At 36.8% G+C, this 20,248-nt stretch overlaps 1 protein-coding gene across 6 annotated transcripts in view; it reads left to right on the top strand.

Annotated features, from left to right (window-relative positions):
* The window catches only part of htr4 (5-hydroxytryptamine receptor 4), a 224,711-nt gene that overhangs the window by 39,215 nt on the left and 165,248 nt on the right, over positions 1 to 20,248 (top strand). For 2 of the 6 annotated variants that reach the window (XM_038295429.1, XM_038295430.1), the window contains exon 2: positions 8,042 to 8,148. The exons of the other annotated variants lie outside the window; for them this stretch is intronic. The gene's annotated coding sequence lies outside the window, so the exon portion shown is untranslated. The remainder of the gene's footprint in view (positions 1 to 8,041; positions 8,149 to 20,248) is intronic. 6 annotated transcript variants of the gene reach the window in all.

The following is a 20,248-nucleotide window of genomic DNA, read 5'->3' as shown; positions in this document are numbered from 1 at the left end:
AAATCCCAATTTAGAAAAAAAAATGTTCACAGTAACTCTCCCTTCAGTAGGCCATAGCTCTTCTTGAAGATATGACAAGGTTGTTCCAATGTCCCATGCCCTCTAGGTAGTACATAGAGGAAGAGAAATATGATTGAATGAAACAGTCTATATTAAGTGGTATTAAACTTAGGTCCTTGAAGCCTGGTTCCCTGCAACTTTTCGATATTTCCTTTGCCCAACAAACTGAATCAAATGGATAAATAGCCTCCTGAGTTGTAGCCAAGTCGTCCAGAATCGTTCTATTCTGTAGGCTGTACTCAGCAATGGGCTAAGCTTATACAGGGTAAGTTTTAGTAACAAGACTGGTGGCCGTGATAGGATGACAAAACAGTCCTTGTACCTAGTTGCTGTCCGGTCAAATGTCTACAATTTAAGTATCTGATAAATAATCTGTAAACAGTGTTGCATGATGCTCAGAGCAGCAGCTGGAGCAAATAGCCAACACATTGAGCAGCCTTTAAATGAAAGAGGAAAGAGCAAGCAATTTCTTTTTCATTTTTTTTTCTCAAGGTTTTGTGAACACAGACTAACTAGCTTTGGTGTGTTTGTCTCTTTTCAAACATATGGAAGTCAGTAGAATAGGCAAGAACAGAAACTTTGAAAGAGGCAAGAACACTTGGACTGAAATATGAGGAGAGATAGATAATCACCTGATTATATGTTCATTTATTCTGTTGAGCTTGAAGATCTAAATTAAGATAGTTTCTTTATTCAATTATTTGTAAAATGTCATATTGGAAGAGCTTCCAGATGTGGAAAAATTATCTGCATAAGTTTGCACAGGCATATGTTGGAGTAATTCCTGGTCTTTTATAAGCTTTTGTGTTGTCAATATTGAATTATATTATATATATTGACCTGAATCAAGAAATATATAAATATAACCGCTGTCCCAAAGTTTTGGCCACGTTGTGCAGCCATACTTCTTTGTAGCAAAAGTCTAAGTCTAGCTGAAAGTATTGCGAAGGATCTGAAAGCATTTCTTGCAAACATGATCACACCATTTAAACTAACATTGCAGTAAGTTAAATGTGTTTTAAGGTGGGAAACCAAATAAAAGTAAAAATAAAACACAGGGCTAGATTTGCTCACTTATATTTCGAATTTGCATCACTGCTTTAGTTTTTTTTTAAGCTGAAGGACGGTTAGCAACTACTAACCAGCTGGAATGAGTCAGCCTGAAACCCCAGCCAGTGCTCTTGTGACAAGCAGATGTAATGCATCCTATTTTTAACCGAGACACACTCTGTCCACTGGTCTACTTTGCATATGTTTTGGAAGTTTGGCAGTTTTGCTAAACAGAACAAACTCCTGGTTGCTGGATATGTTAAAACAAATTTATTAGGAATAGTGAATCATAATCTTTGATTCATTATAGTAATATAAGACACCTTTCTTTAGTTAATTACTCTGGTTATGCCCGACATTTTTTTTATATGTATGGGAAATGCTGCATAAAAAGTACAACAGTTTCAAGATTGATTGATTGATTTACTTTATCGATCTCACAGTGGAGAAATGTACTTGTTACTTTACCTCAAATAGTCAAAGAAGAAGAATTTGCCAAAGGAATGTATATATACAGCATATATACAGTCTATACAGTGCATCCACATATGACAGCTTTTTTTTTTTTATAGTAGTATCATTATACCAGGTTATTGCACAGGGTGTTTACACAGGTACTGTATAACCGGTATTCTATGGTTTTACACTTTAAGACAATAAAAATTGTTTGTATGCTTTTGAAATCATGTCTATTTAGCCTGAAGATTAGCACATCCGCAATTACTTTCACACTGATGTTGTCAAATATGAATTATGCTAAAATTATAAAGCCTTTTATAATAATAAATATGTCCATATCTAAGGTTTTCAGGGGAATTAACATTCAAAGGTAGCCAGATGTGACTGCATCTATAAAAGCAGAAGTTTTGGTGAGCTGTTGATCTACATCATAATTGTCTGTTTACAGTTTCAAGGGAAAATATGTGAGGAAAAAAAATAATACTTTAAACCTGGCTAAAGTTATTAGGCAGTTTCTGAAGACATTGCAGTCAGTCTTTTTGCAGATAAAAAAAAAACCAAGACAACTGACTGTTTTCTGTGGGATGAATGTCCATGTAAATTACCCTGAGATCAGTCTGTATTCAAAGAAATGACAAGAATCCCTATGTGATATCTCAGTTCCCTGCAAGCCATAGTCAGCTTGTTCAATTCTAAAACCCCTAATGACACAGTTAGAGCGATACTTTACACTTATGGCTTGATTAAGAGTGTTCAGTGAGAGAGCTTCTTCTCTATTTGGCACCAACGCATTGATTTGAAAAGCTGCATCTAAATTAACCACAACACTTCTTAAGGAATTTCCTTAAGGCTGATGCGACTAAAGTAGGGATGTTCGGCCATTGTAGACACTGGCATGTTTAGATAAACCTTTATAATAATAATAATTAAACTTTATTGATCTCACAGTGGATAAATTTACCTCTGCATTTAACCCATCCTTTCGGGGAGCAGTGGGCTACCATGACTGTGCGGGAGCAATCAGGGGTCAAGGGTCATGTTCAGAGACCCAGAGTAGCAGTCTGTTGGAGTGGGTTTCGTACTTACAACCTCAGGATTTCAAGCTCTATGCCCTAACCACTAGACGGCCACTCACCCTATTCAAATCCAATATGTGGAATAATGTCAAAGCAATGAAAATGCCCTACAATATGTGTGAAAATGTTTGAGAAGCAAGCATTTTTGAGGTTTATTTTCTATTCACGCTTCCTAGAACCTAAAACGGGGTTCACATAAACCTTGGTTTCACCATTGTTGTCTTTAATTTTGTACGTTTTAGTTTTTTTAACCTTTTCTCACTCCAATGTGCTAAAAACTTTCTCAATTATTATAGGACCATTATCTTCACTTTTGCATCAATCTCCTTTAATTTCTCACCCTTAGCTGCCGTCATTATAGAGTTGATCACACAAATGGCCAATCAATAAACTGTTTACCAAACATTGGTCCCTGTTTGGCTTTGTTTACTCCCCCTCCACTCCATTACCTAAAAAAATCAGGTGCCAAGTAGGAAAACTAAATGATGAAAGGGTTCCCAAATCAAGTTGAGTGATGTGGAGCTGGTAAAAAGGGCAATTTGACAGCTCAAATTTGGCTAAACTGGGTAATGAGCAGATCATTGATCCAAATTGTTAGGGAGCAGCAAAAAAGAACAAAATGTCTTAAAAAAGTAAAAGGTTTTATATTCACAGATTTTTCATTTCATGATAGAAAACTATCAAAACAGCAAAAGGCTGGAGGTGATCTGGTTTGGGGACCAGTGGATTTCATCCATCGTTTTCATGGATGACATGGTTTTGCTAGGTTATTCTTGCCAAGACTTACTGCATGATCTGTGGTGGTTTGCAGGTGAGTGAATGGTGGCCAGGATGGAGATCAGCGTCTCCACATCATAAGCTATTGTTCTATGCTTTGAAAAATTTGGTTGGCTACCCTCTTGAGGTCAAAGGAGAGGTACTGCCTCTTGCATTGGAATTGAAATATATTGGGGACCGTTGGGGTCCAGGCATATCCCACCAGTAGGAAGACCATGGGACTGCTAAGAACAAACTGGAGGGACTACATCTCTTGTCTGACCCTGGGATGCTTCAGGCTTACCCCCAAAAGAGCTGAAGAATCTGTCTGGGGAGAGGGAAGTATAGGACACTCCACGGAGAGTGCTGCCTCCTCGAACCATGACCTGATGAGTGAAACACAAAGACTTTAACAGTGGGTGCAGCAAAATTGCACCAATTATCAGGTTAATGTGTTTATCCGAAATAATATTGTAGCAAACATGATTACCTAATTAAAATTATTTTATTTCAGACAACCATTTACTTGAACAAGCTGGAATTATTAGATTATCTTGTGTTTTTAGTTAAATATTCTCACAGTGAAACAATATTTACAAGGTAATTGTCTCACTGAGAAAGGATACTTCAGTTGTCTTTGCTGGCACACCTGTGAGGTCACAATAAAACACCTGCAACAATGACCCTATTTGTTCTCTTTCATAAAAGCTTTCCTGGTATGGCAGGATAATTAAAACATTTTATGCTTTTATTGGTCCAAGTTTCCAGTTCTCAGTAGATAAAGAATGTAACCAAATAGGCAGTCATTGCTTTGTAGATAGATTACTTATAACACCATCTCTGACACTTGAAGGTGAATTGAGGTCATTTAAGAAATCATCACTAAGCCAATGTGGTAGGAAGTGGTTTCATAATACAAGATTTATTGCACTATATTAAAGATTTGGAAACAACTTCATAGACAGAAAGCCGGTAGAGGGAGGCGTTGACCTAGTGTTTAGAGCAGTGTGCTTGTGCTCTGAGAAGGTTGCAAGTATTTTGATCACCACAGCCTGCACTCTGGGTCCCTGATCAAGACCCTTAACCCCGCACTGCTCCCCATGCACAGCTCAGTGTTATCCCACTGCTCCCCAAGGTAATGGGTCAAATGCAGAGGTGAATTTCTCCAGTCTGAGATCCATTAAGTTCAATTATTAGTAAAAAACAAAGAAACAAGTGAGGACATATCATAGAGCCTAGAGCCATACATATGTGTACCTACTGTACATACCTTAATATTTAAAACTCTACAAACAATATGAGATGAAAATTTTATTTCATATACATTTGCAACCACAAATACTTTCTCTTAATGGATAACTTCACATATTCAGTGTTGAAATATTAAATTAGAAACTTTCGCACTTCTTGGGAACTGTAATGTGCAAACGTTGAACAAAATTCCGTTCCATCACACTGAAGGCCATCAAAGTACAGTGATGTAGTGGAAGTAGAGGTTTTGATTTTTTAGCGACTAACTTCTTCTCCATGGCTTTCAGGCATGGCTCTCCATGTGACTACCACTACACATACAAACATGAACGCAGGAGAGAAAATGTGTCACTACCGGTTATTTCCTATGATTGGTCGGTCAGTATTAAACTGAAATTTATGGAACGATCCATACAAACTACCCACTTGGTAGATCGTCTACAGCAGGGATGTCAAAGTCAAATATACCGAGGGCCAAAAAAACAAATTTGCTACATGCTGAGGGCTGGACTGGTTAAATGTTTATTAAAACGTTTGAAATGAACATAGCCTATTGAACCAAGACCTAACACATTGCATTTGTAAAAACAACATTTTAATATCAATATTATTAATAAACTTTTATTATATTGATAAATGTATTAAGATACATACATATGAAAGTGCATGTATTATAAACCGAAGATGCACTACTGAGCTGCTCTATGATCCAACCAATCACTGCTTTCAAATAGTAAAAATAGAAAAAATATATGTTGTATTCTCTCTTATGGCACTTATCTGCATTTTTCCCTAAGTCAATTCAACTGAAAAATATGAATAAATAAAATAAAATACAAAAATCTATGGCACACAGGCAAAACAATACTTCCTTCAAAGAAAAAATCATGTCTTGTACAAAAACTGAACTGCGGAGCAACTACTGTATATCGCATGTTTAGTTACATCCATTGCAATAGCTAGAATCATGTAAGAATTCAAGCTATCAGTAGTTCTAATTAAAAATATTAACAATGATTGGCTGGATTAATGAGAAAGGCACACTCCTTTAATAATCCCAAAGAGAGATAGGACATTGGTTTATTTCCAGAAATGGTATATGATTTACTTGGAATCACGTTAAGCAGAGCTAATGATATAAAACTAGCTACTTACCACCAGAGTTGCCTTCCATGCTGGTCGTAACTTTAGCTTCTGTCCGTAAGCATAAAAAACATGGCATTCGTTAAAATACATGCCATGTTGTGTGCGCAGGTGTTTCTGCATGTTGGATGTATTTCCTTCCACAGATGCAATTGCCACTTTGCAATGATTGCAAAGCACCTTGTTGTCATCTTTCTTTCCTTAACATTAAGCCAAACTTTTGATCGCTTAACCCGATGGGGTGCCATTTTTTTCTTTTGCTTTTCTAGACTTACGCCTTGTCATGCCATACTTGCTGAGTGAATGCCGTGTGTGTAACTTGCGTAAATAAATGTGACCTAATTCGTTCTGCCCAGCGCTAGGCTCTGATACGGCCTGGAATTGATAAGAGAATCGTAAAGCGAGCTGCCAAACAGTGCCATGGAAATTGGAAAACACGGAACCGGTTCTGAACAGGAACCGGTTTTCGATTTCCACCCCTATGTGTCCATTTCGACCACCTGCAGGATTAGCTCAAACCCCCCCAAAACACCAACACTATATTCCCCACAATGCAATGGTAGCCTGCAAAGTCACAGCAGCACACACAAGCGGCCGTGGCCTGTGGGCCGGTTCTAATGGTAATTAATGGCTCTGTTCGAATTCATTGAATGCATCCTCAGAAGGCCAGATTTGAAAGACAATTACGTCATAGTGCCACGCCGAGGTCTGGTCGGATTCCAAGACTCCTCGTTATGCGGCCTTAAAATGCGTCCTTCTTTTTGCCCAATTTGAAGGATGGGTCCGATGTATCCTCGGTATCCTTGGTTTACCCAGGATTCATTGCGAGATTAAGCAAGCCGGCTGCTCTGTGATCAGAGGAAAAAGGTACTTGGTGCTGAACAGTGGTGAATATTGGAAGTTCAGTTTAATATAATACAAGCATGTGAATAGTTCTGTCTGAAATCAATGAAAATAGTTGTTTTTATGGTTTTTGAGTCAGATATTTAGTGGTGATGTTTGATTTATCTAAAGGTTTTTATCTGTTACTGTGTAAATTGGTTTGGCTGTAATTTAAGGCCAGATTCTAATATATCTGCAGTGTGGGGACTATAAATCTGATAGGATTTTTATTTTTTATATTGGTGTTTCGAACAATATACTTAACTAGGTATTTTTTGTTGTTGAATATTAGAGATTTGGCAGTTTTTTTTTTTAAATCAGTCCATGTAATCTATTTTTTTCACTCTCTTATTCAAGTGCTCGCTAGATGTCTCTATCTAGGCCAATTCCTGGCGGCTCCAAACACCCTCCAATTAGTTTTCAAATTATTTAGGTCACAGAGGTCCTGGGAACATTCAACCCTTTGGAAATAGGTTTATACTTTTTTTTCTGTATCTTCTTGATAACGTTTTGTCTGAATTTGCAGTATTAATAGTAAAAATAGTTTTAAAGAATTTGTTGTCCAGTTTATTGTATTCACATTTAACCGTTCTATACTTATTCATAATTATTCAGACAGACAGAAAGATAAAACTTTATTAATACCACAGGAGATTGTTAGGGAACAAAATTATTGTCTCAATATCTTCAATTTTTAAACCTGTATTTTCTTATTTGAAATTGGACTGTTTGCAATTGTGGTTAATAAAACAAAAATAGAAATAAATAAATAGGTAGGAATCCTTTTATATGTATTTATTTATGATTTTGTTGAAATACAAGCAAAACTCTGTTTCTTTAATAAATTGTTGGGTAAGTACTGGAAAACTGTCTGATTCTTTTATTTGCCAGTTTATCTGAATAAAAGACCATTTGTAAAACTGATTCCAAAACTGACTACAGAATATTTTTACCCTTTTTTTTTTATTCTGGTGATATTATTCAGATAAACTTTCAACAGTTTCTAATGAGCTGCAGTTGTTTGCAGGCATGTCTGTGACCCACATGCTTGCAGTTCTTTTTGATGCAGGTCAACAGTAACAACTAGTGAGGCTAATGGGATTTGGAATGCATGCTGGCTGTGGTTTAGCCAGCCCCACAGTTTCCTTGTGTCTGTGGATCCACTTTGTGTTTTACAGGCCTTTATGTCAATTTTTAATGGTGTGCTCTGGTTGAGTCTTTATTGGGCTTTTAGTTTACAAACAACTGTTTGGCGACAGCCTTTTGCTGGGGGGCATAATTCATCTTCCTGCTTAGATTGATCTTTAAGTTGACATTTTGATTTGTTTAAATTCTAAGGATGTTAAACTTTTTTTCCTGTTCAGATTTCTCACCGACCAACATCCCAGAAGTTTATCAGGCTGCCTGAGGCATAGATTAATATGTGCTCCCCGTGAGTTTGAAGAAAGCAATCAAACCTCTTTGCACAAAGGTAATGTGAACTATGATGACATTTGATGTTTCTATTAGACTATGAGTGGGCTTTTAAGTAAGAGAAAAAAAACAACCAAACTATTTCTTTGCTATTTCCACAATTTTGACCCACAGTGGAAGTTTTCCAACTCTTTACTTTAAAATTAGACAAGGAATTGTTTTTTGGTGTGAGTACTATCTGCCCGTCTTTTAGTTTGTCCATCCATCCATCCATCCATCCATCCATCCATCCATCCATCCATCCATCCATCCATCCATCCATCCATCCATCCATCCATCCATCCATCCATCCATCCATCCATCCATCCATCCATCCATCCATCCATCCATCCATCCACCTGTTTTTACTTTACATTGTATTACTCTCCAAGTTTTATTGTGAAACGATCAGTTTTTCATGCTGCTATCAATGAATAACTTCAAGGTCTATACAACGATACTGAAATATTTATTATTTGTTTATTTATTATTAATTATGATACTTTAGATTTGACACAAGACTAGGAAATGTTAGTAAGGAGGAAAATCCCAGTCTTTCTTTTTTCACTTTATAAGTAGCATTTTATTTACAGCTCCTCCTCTACGGTTGCTACCAGCCCAGATATGAGTGATTTCCACTGGTTGTTTTGAAGGAAAAAGGAGCTCTGTAATGTTTTTTTTTATTGTTTTCAAGGACACACAGAAGGGGATGACTTATTACATAACCTCAACCTGTGGAATTTTCTAGTAAAATCAACCTGACATTCCCTAACATTTGTCTTCCTTCTACTCTCCTCTTTATAGTGTCTATTAAAGCTCAACTGCTTATACATAGCAACTAGCAGAGGGTGCCATTTGCATTACAGCATTTCTAAAGGTGTTGTTTTTTTAGTGTGAGAGGTTCTCTGGTTATAGATTTTACAATCCTGAATGACAAAGTTTATATGGTTGTGAGTCAGTCTGCTTGTGCACTTTGGACAGTGCAGCAGCGTTTTATGGCCTCCTCTATTTAGGTCTTTGAGTTGTCCTGATGCAGGGCACTCAAAATGGTCCTGTGGACTTACACAGAGAGATCAATAGACAGACAGTAAGACAGACAGCTGGAGAGTCAGTTTGTATGAAAGGTCAGTTTTTTTATGTCTACTCAGAGTCCATGTGCCAACAGGTAATAACATCTGTTATTGAGTGTTCTGACATTCAGTTCAAGCCAATATATGAGCCAAATGCCAGCTGACGTAAACATCTGCCCCTGGGTGTTTTAGGTCCCCATAATATAATGAAGCAGGTAATGAAAAGTCAGCTAAATGGGCAGGATGGAAAAGAAGATGGATGCAGAATCAGAAATCATTACCATTGACCAAACAAAAGCACAATGGACTTACAGGAGAACTCTATAAAACTGATTTAAACAATTTTCTGTTTCTACATGCACATACTGTAGAGACAAACACAATTTTCCAAGGTAATACATATTACAACATGTTCTATTCTCTGATCCCATATTACTAAAGACTAAGAGACAAATATTTTGCAAAACAGCATCACCTTCCGGATAATTTTTTTTTCAGTGAATTATGCGAATAGTGAATTATTAATAATCTCATAATTTTTCAGTGCTGTTAGCAGAAGAACTTTACTTTGGAAAGTGACCATTTTCAAGTTCACGTGATGATTTGCTGGACAGGCTTTCCGCCATTTTGCTCCTAATCTAAATTGCTTTGTTGTTAGGATTTTACAGGCAAGAAGGGGCTAAGTCCTGAATGTTAGCTACAGTAATCATATGGACATTCATGAACGTGTGGCCTGGCTTCTAAACATGAGACTGGAGAACAACACAGAGAGATGTTGTGTGATGTCTGATCATATTCCACCTAAAAGAATACATTCCGTTTTTCAGTTCTTCCTATTGAAAATAATGACGTCTTTTTTATTCCTCCATCATTTTGGTCCTTCAAATTCAGGGATTGTCTTAGGCAGAGATTTTTAACTGTTGTCATCCTAATGTGTACTGGGATCGTTTATTTATTAAAAATCAATAGCATAACAAGACACGGACCAAAATAACTTCTGATTAGATCCAATATTTTTATTCCAACCTAGTTCTTCCTTTGCATGTGTCTTCTTTTTTTGGGGCTTCTTCCTTTCCTTATAGAAATTCATTTCTTAGCTCCATTTCTCCAACTTGTCCTGGCCTCTGGACTTTTTTTAATATATTTTTTCCTTTACCCTTTTTCCATGTTCCCCTTACTTAGAACCATAAATTATTCAGCCGCTTATTTCAATGTTGTTATGGCTGACTAAACAAGTCTGGAAAAGCAACATACAGATGAAAGTGGTATAAAACACCTAGTTGATTTCATCACCTGAGTTTGAGATTCTTGCAGTAGTGTCCCGAAATATACCTAAGAACCATGGATCTTCATTATTAGCTGTTTTATAACATGGGTGTAACACTTTTGCAGCTTAGGCCTCCAGGTGAACAAGTGCCTCTGAAGGAATCTACAAAAGAATAGAGGGTTACTTAAGCAAAATACAGGAAAGAAATCAGAAAAAGGACATTCATCTAGTCTTTTAAAGAGAGGAGCCCCAAGACTCCGATCAAACTCAAATTAGCATTTAGACTGAATTTTAAAAATTATCACGAAATGTGCATACTGGGAAAGAGTGCAGAACTGAGGAATAGGGTAGCTTTGTGGTGACTCTGTCTGTGCATCGCTGTCACTGTGAAAGATTATCCAGCAGTTAACAGCTGCTCTGTGCTTCCCCAACAGTCAGCAAATTTGATTACAGCTGTCAAATGCAAACAAACAGAGTTATAGGTGTCACTGCACTTAGAGGGAAACTTTGTCCAGATGTCTAATGGGTAATTACCGGTGCCTGTTGGAAAACTGGAAATGAGAAAGCTGCTGAGAGCTGACTCTGTGTATGGCTTCAGAGGATTGGAGCTGGATGACAGTTCAGCTTGTTGGAAGTGATGGTAGGATATGAGCCAATTAAGAAAACAAGTACAGAAGACAGAAACATTATACTTCTGTTCTGTAAAACAAGCATAAATATTGGCATTTCCCCATACATTGCACACTTCTAAATTAAAGTAGATTAAGAGCTGAAACCTTTAATGGATAGTTATCTATGCCTTTTAGAATTTTCAAAAAAAAAATAGCAATGACAATACTACTCTTGACATATGTATTTTCTAAAATTATATGCATATTTAATATAAATCTGTTGAAAAATATTTATATTTATATATATATATATATATATATATATATATATATATATATATATATATATATATATATACACTATATTGCCAAAAGTATTTGCTCACCTGCCTTGACTCACATATGAGCTTAAGTGACATCCCGTTCCTAATCCATAGGGTTCAATATGACGTCGGTCCACCCTTTGCAGCTAGAACAGCTTCAACTCTTCTGGGAAGGCTGTCCACAAGGTTTAGGAGTGTGTTTATGGGAATTTTTGACCATTCTTCCAGAAGCGCATTTGTGAGGTCGCACACTGATGTTGGACGAGAAGGCCTGGCTCTCAGTCTCCGCTCTAATTCATCCCAAAGGTGTTCTATCGGGTTGAGGTCAGGACTCTGTGCAGGCCAGTCAAGTTCATCCACACCAGACTCTGTCATCCATGTCTTTATGGACCTTGCTTTGTGCACTGGTGCACAGTCATGTTGGAAGAGGAAGGGGCCAGCTCCAAACTGTTCCCACAAAGTTGGGAGCATGGAATTGTCCAAAATGTCTTGGTATGCTGAAGCATTCAGAGTTCCTTTCACTGGAACTAAGGGGCCAAGCCCAGCTCCTGAAAAACAACCCCACACCATAATCCCCCCTCCACCAAACTTTACACTTGGCACAATGCAGTCAGACAAGTACCGTTCTCCTGGCAACCGCCAAACCCAGACCCGTCCATCAGATTGCCAGATGGAGAAGCGCGATTCGTCACTCCAGAGAACGCGTCTCCACTGCTCTAGAGTCCAGTGGCGGCGTGCTTTACACCACCGCATCCGACGCTTTGCATTGCACTTGGTGATGTATGGCTTGGATGCAGCTGCTCGACCATGGAAACCCATTCCATGAAGCTCTCTGCGCACTGTTCTTGAGCTAATCTGAAGGCCACATGAAGTTTGGAGGTCTGTAGTGATTGACTCTGCAGAAAGTTGGCGACCTCTTCGCACTATGCGCGTCAGCATCCGCTGACCCCGCTCCGTCAGTTTACGTGGCCTACCACTTCGTGGCTGAGTTGCTGTCGTTCCCAAACACTTCCATTTTCTTATAATACAGCTGACAGTTGACTGTGGAATATTTAGGAGCGAGGAAATTTCACGACTGGATTTGTTGCACAGGTGGCATCCTATCACAGTTCCACGCTGGAATTCACTGAGCTCCTGAGAGCGACCCATTCTTTCACAAATGTTTGTAAAAACAGTCTGCATGCCTAGGTGCTTGAATTTATACACCTGTGGCCATGGAAGTGATTGGAACACCTGATTCCAATAATTTGGATGGGTGAGCAAATACTTTTGGCAATATAGTGTATATATATATATATATATATATATATATATATAACTCCCAGTTCAAGTTCTTTAATATATTCATTATCTGCTGGTAAAACTGCACAGCAGTTCAAAGTATAGAACTAAATTGCTTGAAAATAGTGTAAGGAGGCATAATCATTGATTGCATAGGTTGATTATACAACAATAGACACTTGAAAATGTCCATTTTAATATTATCGTTAATAAGACTGCAACCGTATTAAAGATAAAACATGTTTAAATTACTTAAAAAATATTATAGCCAAATATATCATGTGTACCTGCATGAATTTGAACGTGTTGGGAAAATCTTCTCTCATAGACAGAAATTCCTCTGACTTGCATCTCATGCCATACATGGAGTTTGGGCTTATTGGATGCTATCCATGACCAACTTAGAGGTCAGCTGATTTACCCCAAAACCAGTGATGCCTGCATGCTGCTACATATTTTTTCCACTGGGTAATTCAGTTAAAAGAGCGCATGCTAAGTTCTACATTGCTTTTCAAAGATCTGTTCACTGACAGCAGAGTTTTGTAATCGCTGGAAATCCTACCTTTATAGTTTTAACTATTTTTTCTTTTCTTTCTTTCTTTCTTTCTTTCTTTTTTTACATTTTACAACAGAATGTTGCATCTTACTTAGTTTTACCAATAAACTTGATGCATATTTTTACTTATGCTATGTTGGCACAACTGCATACCAAACCAATATAGCATATAGTTTTGTTATAAAGATGTGAATCGCAACATTTTGAACGTATCTACAATGAATATTCATAGTATATGCTTCTACAAATTATTAGAATACAAAATCAAACCACATCTTGATAAAAAGTATACAAGCAGCATGGTTTTGAAACTTGATTTCATGAAAAAAGTCACACCCAGCTGTTATTAGATTACATTATCAAAGGTGGTCCAGGATTTCTTTTAGATGTTCACGTATTTACTTAAGCCTGCTCATGAGTTTACCTTTATTTTAGAAAAGTTTTGATTGTTGTTTTGTTATTATTTATAAATTTTTACATGTCTTTCGAATGAGTTCTGATTAAATACCAGAACTGTTAGAGCGAGACGATTAGAAAGTCACGGGGTAATAAACTGAACTGAGAACTGGAACAGGGGTTTTACACACTTCCAAATATTACAAATGTTCTAGTGGAAGAAGAAAGTGACTGTACTGATTCAAAAAAAAAAAAAAAAAAAAATATATATATATATATATATATATATATATATACACTATATTGCCAAAAGTATTTGCTCACCCATCCAAATTATTGGAATCAGGTGTTCCAATCACTTCCATGGCCACAGGTGTATAAATTCAAGCACCTAGGCATGCAGACTGTTTTTACAAACATTTGTGAAAGAATGGGTCGCTCTCAGGAGCTCAGTGAATTCCAGCGTGGAACTGTGATAGGATGCCACCTGTGCAACAAATCCAGTCGTGAAATTTCCTCGCTCCTAAATATTCCACAGTCAACTGTCAGCTGTATTATAAGAAAATGGAAGTGTTTGGGAACGACAGCAACTCAGCCACGAAGTGGTAGGCCACGTAAACTGACGGAGCGGGGTCAGCGGATGCTGACGCGCATAGTGCGAAGAGGTCGCCAACTTTCTGCAGAGTCAATCACTACAGACCTCCAAACTTCATGTGGCCTTCAGATTAGCTCAAGAACAGTGCGCAGAGAGCTTCATGGAATGGGTTTCCATGGTCGAGCAGCTGCATCCAAGCCATACATCACCAAGTGCAATGCAAAGCGTCGGATGCGGTGGTGTAAAGCACGCCGCCACTGGACTCTAGAGCAGTGGAGACGCGTTCTCTGGAGTGACGAATCGCGCTTCTCCATCTGGCAATCTGATGGACGGGTCTGGGTTTGGCGGTTGCCAGGAGAACGGTACTTGTCTGACTGCATTGTGCCAAGTGTAAAGTTTGGTGGAGGGGGGATTATGGTGTGGGGTTGTTTTTCAGGAGCTGGGCTTGGCCCCTTAGTTCCAGTGAAAGGAACTCTGAATGCTTCAGCATACCAAGACATTTTGGACAATTCCATGCTCCCAACTTTGTGGGAACAGTTTGGAGCTGGCCCCTTCCTCTTCCAACATGACTGTGCACCAGTGCACAAAGCAAGGTCCATAAAGACATGGATGACAGAGTCTGGTGTGGATGAACTTGACTGGCCTGCACAGAGTCCTGACCTCAACCCGATAGAACACCTTTGGGATGAATTAGAGCGGAGACTGAGAGCCAGGCCTTCTCGTCCAACATCAGTGTGCGACCTCACAAATGCGCTTCTGGAAGAATGGTCAAAAATTCCCATAAACACACTCCTAAACCTTGTGGACAGCCTTCCCAGAAGAGTTGAAGCTGTTCTAGCTGCAAAGGGTGGACCGACGTCATATTGAACCCTATGGATTAGGAACGGGATGTCACTTAAGCTCATATGTGAGTCAAGGCAGGTGAGCAAATACTTTTGGCAATATAGTGTATATATATATATATATATATATATATATATATATATATATATATATATATATATATATATATATATATATCTAAATATATATATATATATATATATATATCTATATATATAAATATATATAATTAAAATTTTTAGATTTCAACACAGTACTATTCACTACATAATTGCATGGCTTTACTGGTATGTCTTTAATTAGCACTTTGTTTAAAACATGTTTACACTGACCTCTTAATGCAGAGCTTTAGGATATTGCAGCCTTACTGTATAATATACACAAGAGGGAACCTAACTGCATGCTTTAATTCCTTGATGAGGCCTATGTATTGGGGTCATTTAGTGTTTTCTCTTCACAATAGTGTAGTTTTGGTAATTACCCCCATCTTTGCTGGAAAACCTTGGCTGAACCTCGGGAGACCTGAACTCTTTCCAAACTAGAACTTGACAAACAGAGATGAACTCTCCACCCCTCAACACTTTTGTCAGTCAGAGTTTTTGTCAAGTTTTTAATAATGCCTAAAACTTAATAATGCAATAATGCCTAAAACTCTACTTGTTAATTTCTTTTTTTTTTTTTTGCTACACATGGTTGTCTTTTAGCATGTCATTTATATCTTACTTTCCTTTGCCTCTGTATCATATCTGTAATACAGTATTACCTTGTAATTGTGCCAGCAATAGCCTATTAGGATGGGAACTAGAGTTTTGTCCCTATTAGGGCAAAACTTTCATTTAGTCATTTTTTTTATTTTAATTAAGTACTAAATCTGCTAAAATCTCATAAATGTCGCTATGATTGGAAAATCTGTCTAATTATAGATTCATTTTATAAATACGTTTTGATTTTGTTTAAGATTTGGATTTGCTGTTGCATAAGAACATCACACTTCTGCTTCTAAAGTGTAGAACATGACAATCCCAATAAACCTTAATAAAAATATTTCTAGAGAATTTTGAATGGTTTGTCTCAAAGCATAATGTAAGCTGCAGTGACAAGGACATCGGGGAAATATAGGAACTACAGTAATTACTTTCTGTCTAAGACATGGCTAAAAATTTATTTAGAGCCCCTCTGCCTTGTTTCGATCAAAAACTAGCAAAGAACTACAGAAAGACCAGTGATGTTTAAGTTGGTGCAAACGGAGAGATTGGTCAAGACTTCAAGATTTTTTTTTTCCAGGTTTGCAATGAAAAATTTCTCTTAGATATAAAGTGGATTTATTGTTTGGTTTACAAGAGAGTTCTAGAAGTTTCTGTAACTATTATCTAATATTCACAGAGATTGCTGAAATAACTATTAACCTAATATGCTCAAGGTGCCAAAAATTAAACAGCCCCTTCAGCAATTGTTTAATTTTGGTCCAAGTGGAGCATTGTCATTTTTGTTTGTTCAGGAATAGCACACCATCTCTGTACCCTTGTGGTGTTGTTGATTGGGTCATTAAAGTGCACTGCACTATAGATTACATAATATGGTGCCTCATAGAAAGTGGGAGCCAGAGCAATATGTTATTACTGCTATCACAGCAGCCTTACATAATTAGTCTGCCTTATATTTGTTCATTTTGTCACTTTGTTAATAGAGTTGTGTCTAGTACTTACATATAACAACATTTCTATTTCTAAAAACAATACAGCATCCTCCCAGGAGCTAGTAAGGAGTCAATAAACACATCAAACTGAAAATCAAACAGATGCGTTGCCGACACTTGGATCCGTTTCTCCAGCAGGAAATGCAGAGTGGGATTAACATAGTCTCTGGATGGGAATATTCCATCAATCCAGAAACATCCTGGCATGACTTTATTCAGACTCAGAGGAGCAGCTGCTGGCTAACTGTTTAATATTGTATGTGATGCTTTCTCCAGCTCAATTCTTAATCACTGTAGGGAAAACCAAGTGCATGGTAAACACACTCTCACTCCTTACAGGTTAACACGTGTCCCTGTTATCAGAGGCTCTTTGCGGTTACAAAGTGGGAGCTGGTGAGAGGTTTTTTTAATAAAGTATTTTTGACAACTTCTTTGCAAAATAAGTTTGTCTTATTGTGACTCTAAGAATCTTAAGTTTCATTGGTCCTTTCCTTGAGTTGTTGCCATCATTTCTAATTCATTTATAAATGTATCATGATTTTAGCAAACAAATGGAAACCAGATGTATCACTAATATATCATTCTCTATCAACCATCATCATCGTGTTTCTTTTCTGAACTCTAATTTTTTCTATGTTGGTGTGACTGGATCAGAGCTGACAGATTCCCACAAACCCTTTGAGCAGCCTGGCCCATTAGCTCTGTCATGTGTTTAGCTTGCCTCACCTCCCCTGCTGTGTCTTTTATAGAACAGACTTGGTAGGACTGTTATGACCTCAAGACAGGGCCAAGGAGAGTGTAGGCTGGTGGAAAATCCTTCTCTCGTAACAAGAATACCATTTTTCTGCATTAGTGGATCTTCACGTATTCTACATGACTGAAACAGACGATACGTTGACTGGCAAAAAGAACAATTGCTTGTAAAAGTTTTACTATTGTAATTTTCCTTCCTGAATTTAAAGGTTATCAGCTTTCAGATAACATCATCAAACGTAACTAAACATAAGCGTTTGGAGTGGATACCGAATGTGGTATTAGAATACAACCTGCATCAAAACAAGTTTATGTATATGTCTTTTTTTTTTCGTTTCTGCAAAATAAATTGACTTACAATGGAAATACTAAGAGTACAGGGGAAAAAATTGCTAATAAATGTTATAAAATAAATGTAATCAAAATTTAATGCTTATGGTGAAGAAATCTAAAGCTGACTGCAGAGCATGTCAAAATTGAGACATAAATGACTAAAAATAAATGATTTGCATGAATTTTCAGGTAAATTTATCCTCAAACACATTTTTTGAAAATCAGTCCAAAGTTTGGTAATCCTGCCAAAGCTTTTTTTTTTTTTTTTTTTAAGAAGCCCACTTGGGTGGAATCTGGCAAAAATGAGCAGTTTTATCCACCATTCTGTCATATTCTTCCCTATGGAAAGCAGAGAAACAACAATGATCCTGCACAATAGACATTACCTTGTATATAGCTTAACTTTATTCTTAGTTTTATTACTTTTGCTGTTCCTTTTTTAGGGTTATGTTAAAACCCCCTTCAATACATGAGTTATTTTTTAGAGGTCATGCAAAAGTCTTCTTTAATATTTGGCTGTAGAGAAAAATCTCTTTCTATGATCTTATCTTTTATGCCCGGATATTAGGGACAGGAATTTAATTTTCTCTTACTTAACATAGATTAACTTTATAATACAAAATTGGTAACCTAACAAAACATGAAGGAAAAAAACAAATATTGATATGCCTTTTAGAAGATACAGAGAAATTATTTCAATAAGGCAAGACTTAAAGCACATGAGAACAAGTAAATTGTTTAAAAATGTAAAATACAAAAGAAAACCAAAGCATTCAATAGCCTTTACAGGTGCATTGTTTTGTTGCATTTTTATAACAACTTCAAGTCAATTCAGTCTGAATAATGTTTTTTTTTATCCGTGGCTTTTCTTTTTTCGCAACTCATTGAATTCAGAGGTAAGATTTCTAGAATATTCTAAGACACAACATGCTGTTGAAGAATACTGTCGGAGAAATCAAGGAACAACTTTTTTAGTCTGAGACAGAAATCCAGTTAAAGGCTTTATACTCCTGTTTTTTATTTTATTTTTGGAGAACAGATTAAATTTACTGATCTCTTACAGTGAAAAAAGGAAAGAAAATCTACTAGTCAAAACTAATTACAAATCTATCAGTGTTTTGATCAGTGTATTTTGAGGCTAGTACATGTAAGTTCTTCTACTTTCTTGTTGGTATGTTATTATCTTTATTTTCTTGTCTATAATTTCTATGTTTAATCTTTAGCCATGACATTTAAATCATGTTGGATACCTTGTTAATTCATTTATACTTAATAAGCTGTTTGACTTGAATGTTGGGCTCCAGTTAGACAATAATTTTCACCTGATATGTTGTGACATGCATAACTGTCCAGTATTTATCCACTTACTGCCCTCTATAGCCCAAAGAGCCTGTTGTTTCATTTAATATCTAACTGAAGGAAGAAAGAAGTGCAAGTTGTAAGCATTGGACTCAAGCAAAGTGGAGCAATATGTAAGGGGAGAAGTTTATAATTACAGTCCGTTTTGCAGCTGCTTCATTTGTACGGGATGCCTATCAACTAAGAACATTATAGTATATATGCAAACCTGTTTTTTTTTCTGAATGGGGCATGAACCTAGAGCTCTTATCCTGATGGCCAAGAACTGCTATACCAGGTTCAGTACCTACTGGATCATGCAGATGACGTGACAGGGGCAAGTTTGATCAAATAGTCTGCAGAGAGAAGGTCAAACGCCTGGTGGAATGGTAAGACGTTAAAGGTTCTAACTAAAGAGTTTGATAATGATAATGCTTTAATATGATAATGAGGGGCGGTGTCTTCAGGCTACAATGGCAGCCTATTGGTTGGTTAGATGCAAATGCAGCGCTCACCAACCAATAGGCTGCCATTGTAGCCTGAAGACACCGCCCCTCATTATCATATTAAAGTAGAAGCGAAGAGGGGAAAATAGAATGTGATAAATTAAAAAATAAGGAAATACTTAATGAATAAGGGAAATTGGAAAATGGGAAAATTAAAAGCTTTTCAAACAAATGGTAAATGAAAAATAGATAAAAGAAAAATTGGTAGATAAAAAAGGGATATATGAGAAATTGATTAATGAAACCGGGAAATAGGAAATCGGGTTAATGGAAAAAGGAAATTGAACAGTGGTTAAATTAAAAGATAGATTAATGAAAAATTGGTAAATAAATAAAGGGATAAATGAAAAATGGACAAATGAAAAATAGATAAATGAAACATAGATAAAACAGAAATTGAGAAATAGATAATCTGAAAAAAAAAAAAATTGGCTTAATGAAAAAAGGAAATTGAACAGTGGTTAAATTAAAAGATAGATTAATGAAAAATGGGTAAATAGATAAAGAGATTAATGAAAAATGGGTAAATGAAAAATAGATAAAAGAAAATG

The sequence above is a fragment of the Cyprinodon tularosa genome, unplaced genomic scaffold, assembly GCF_016077235.1.
Source record: "Cyprinodon tularosa strain WSP-4 unplaced genomic scaffold, ASM1607723v1 ctg355, whole genome shotgun sequence".
In the NCBI taxonomy this organism is placed as follows: domain Eukaryota; kingdom Metazoa; phylum Chordata; class Actinopteri; order Cyprinodontiformes; family Cyprinodontidae; genus Cyprinodon; species Cyprinodon tularosa.
The sequence above is the reverse complement of the archived record's forward strand: the minus strand, read 5'-3'. Positions and strand labels throughout refer to the sequence as shown.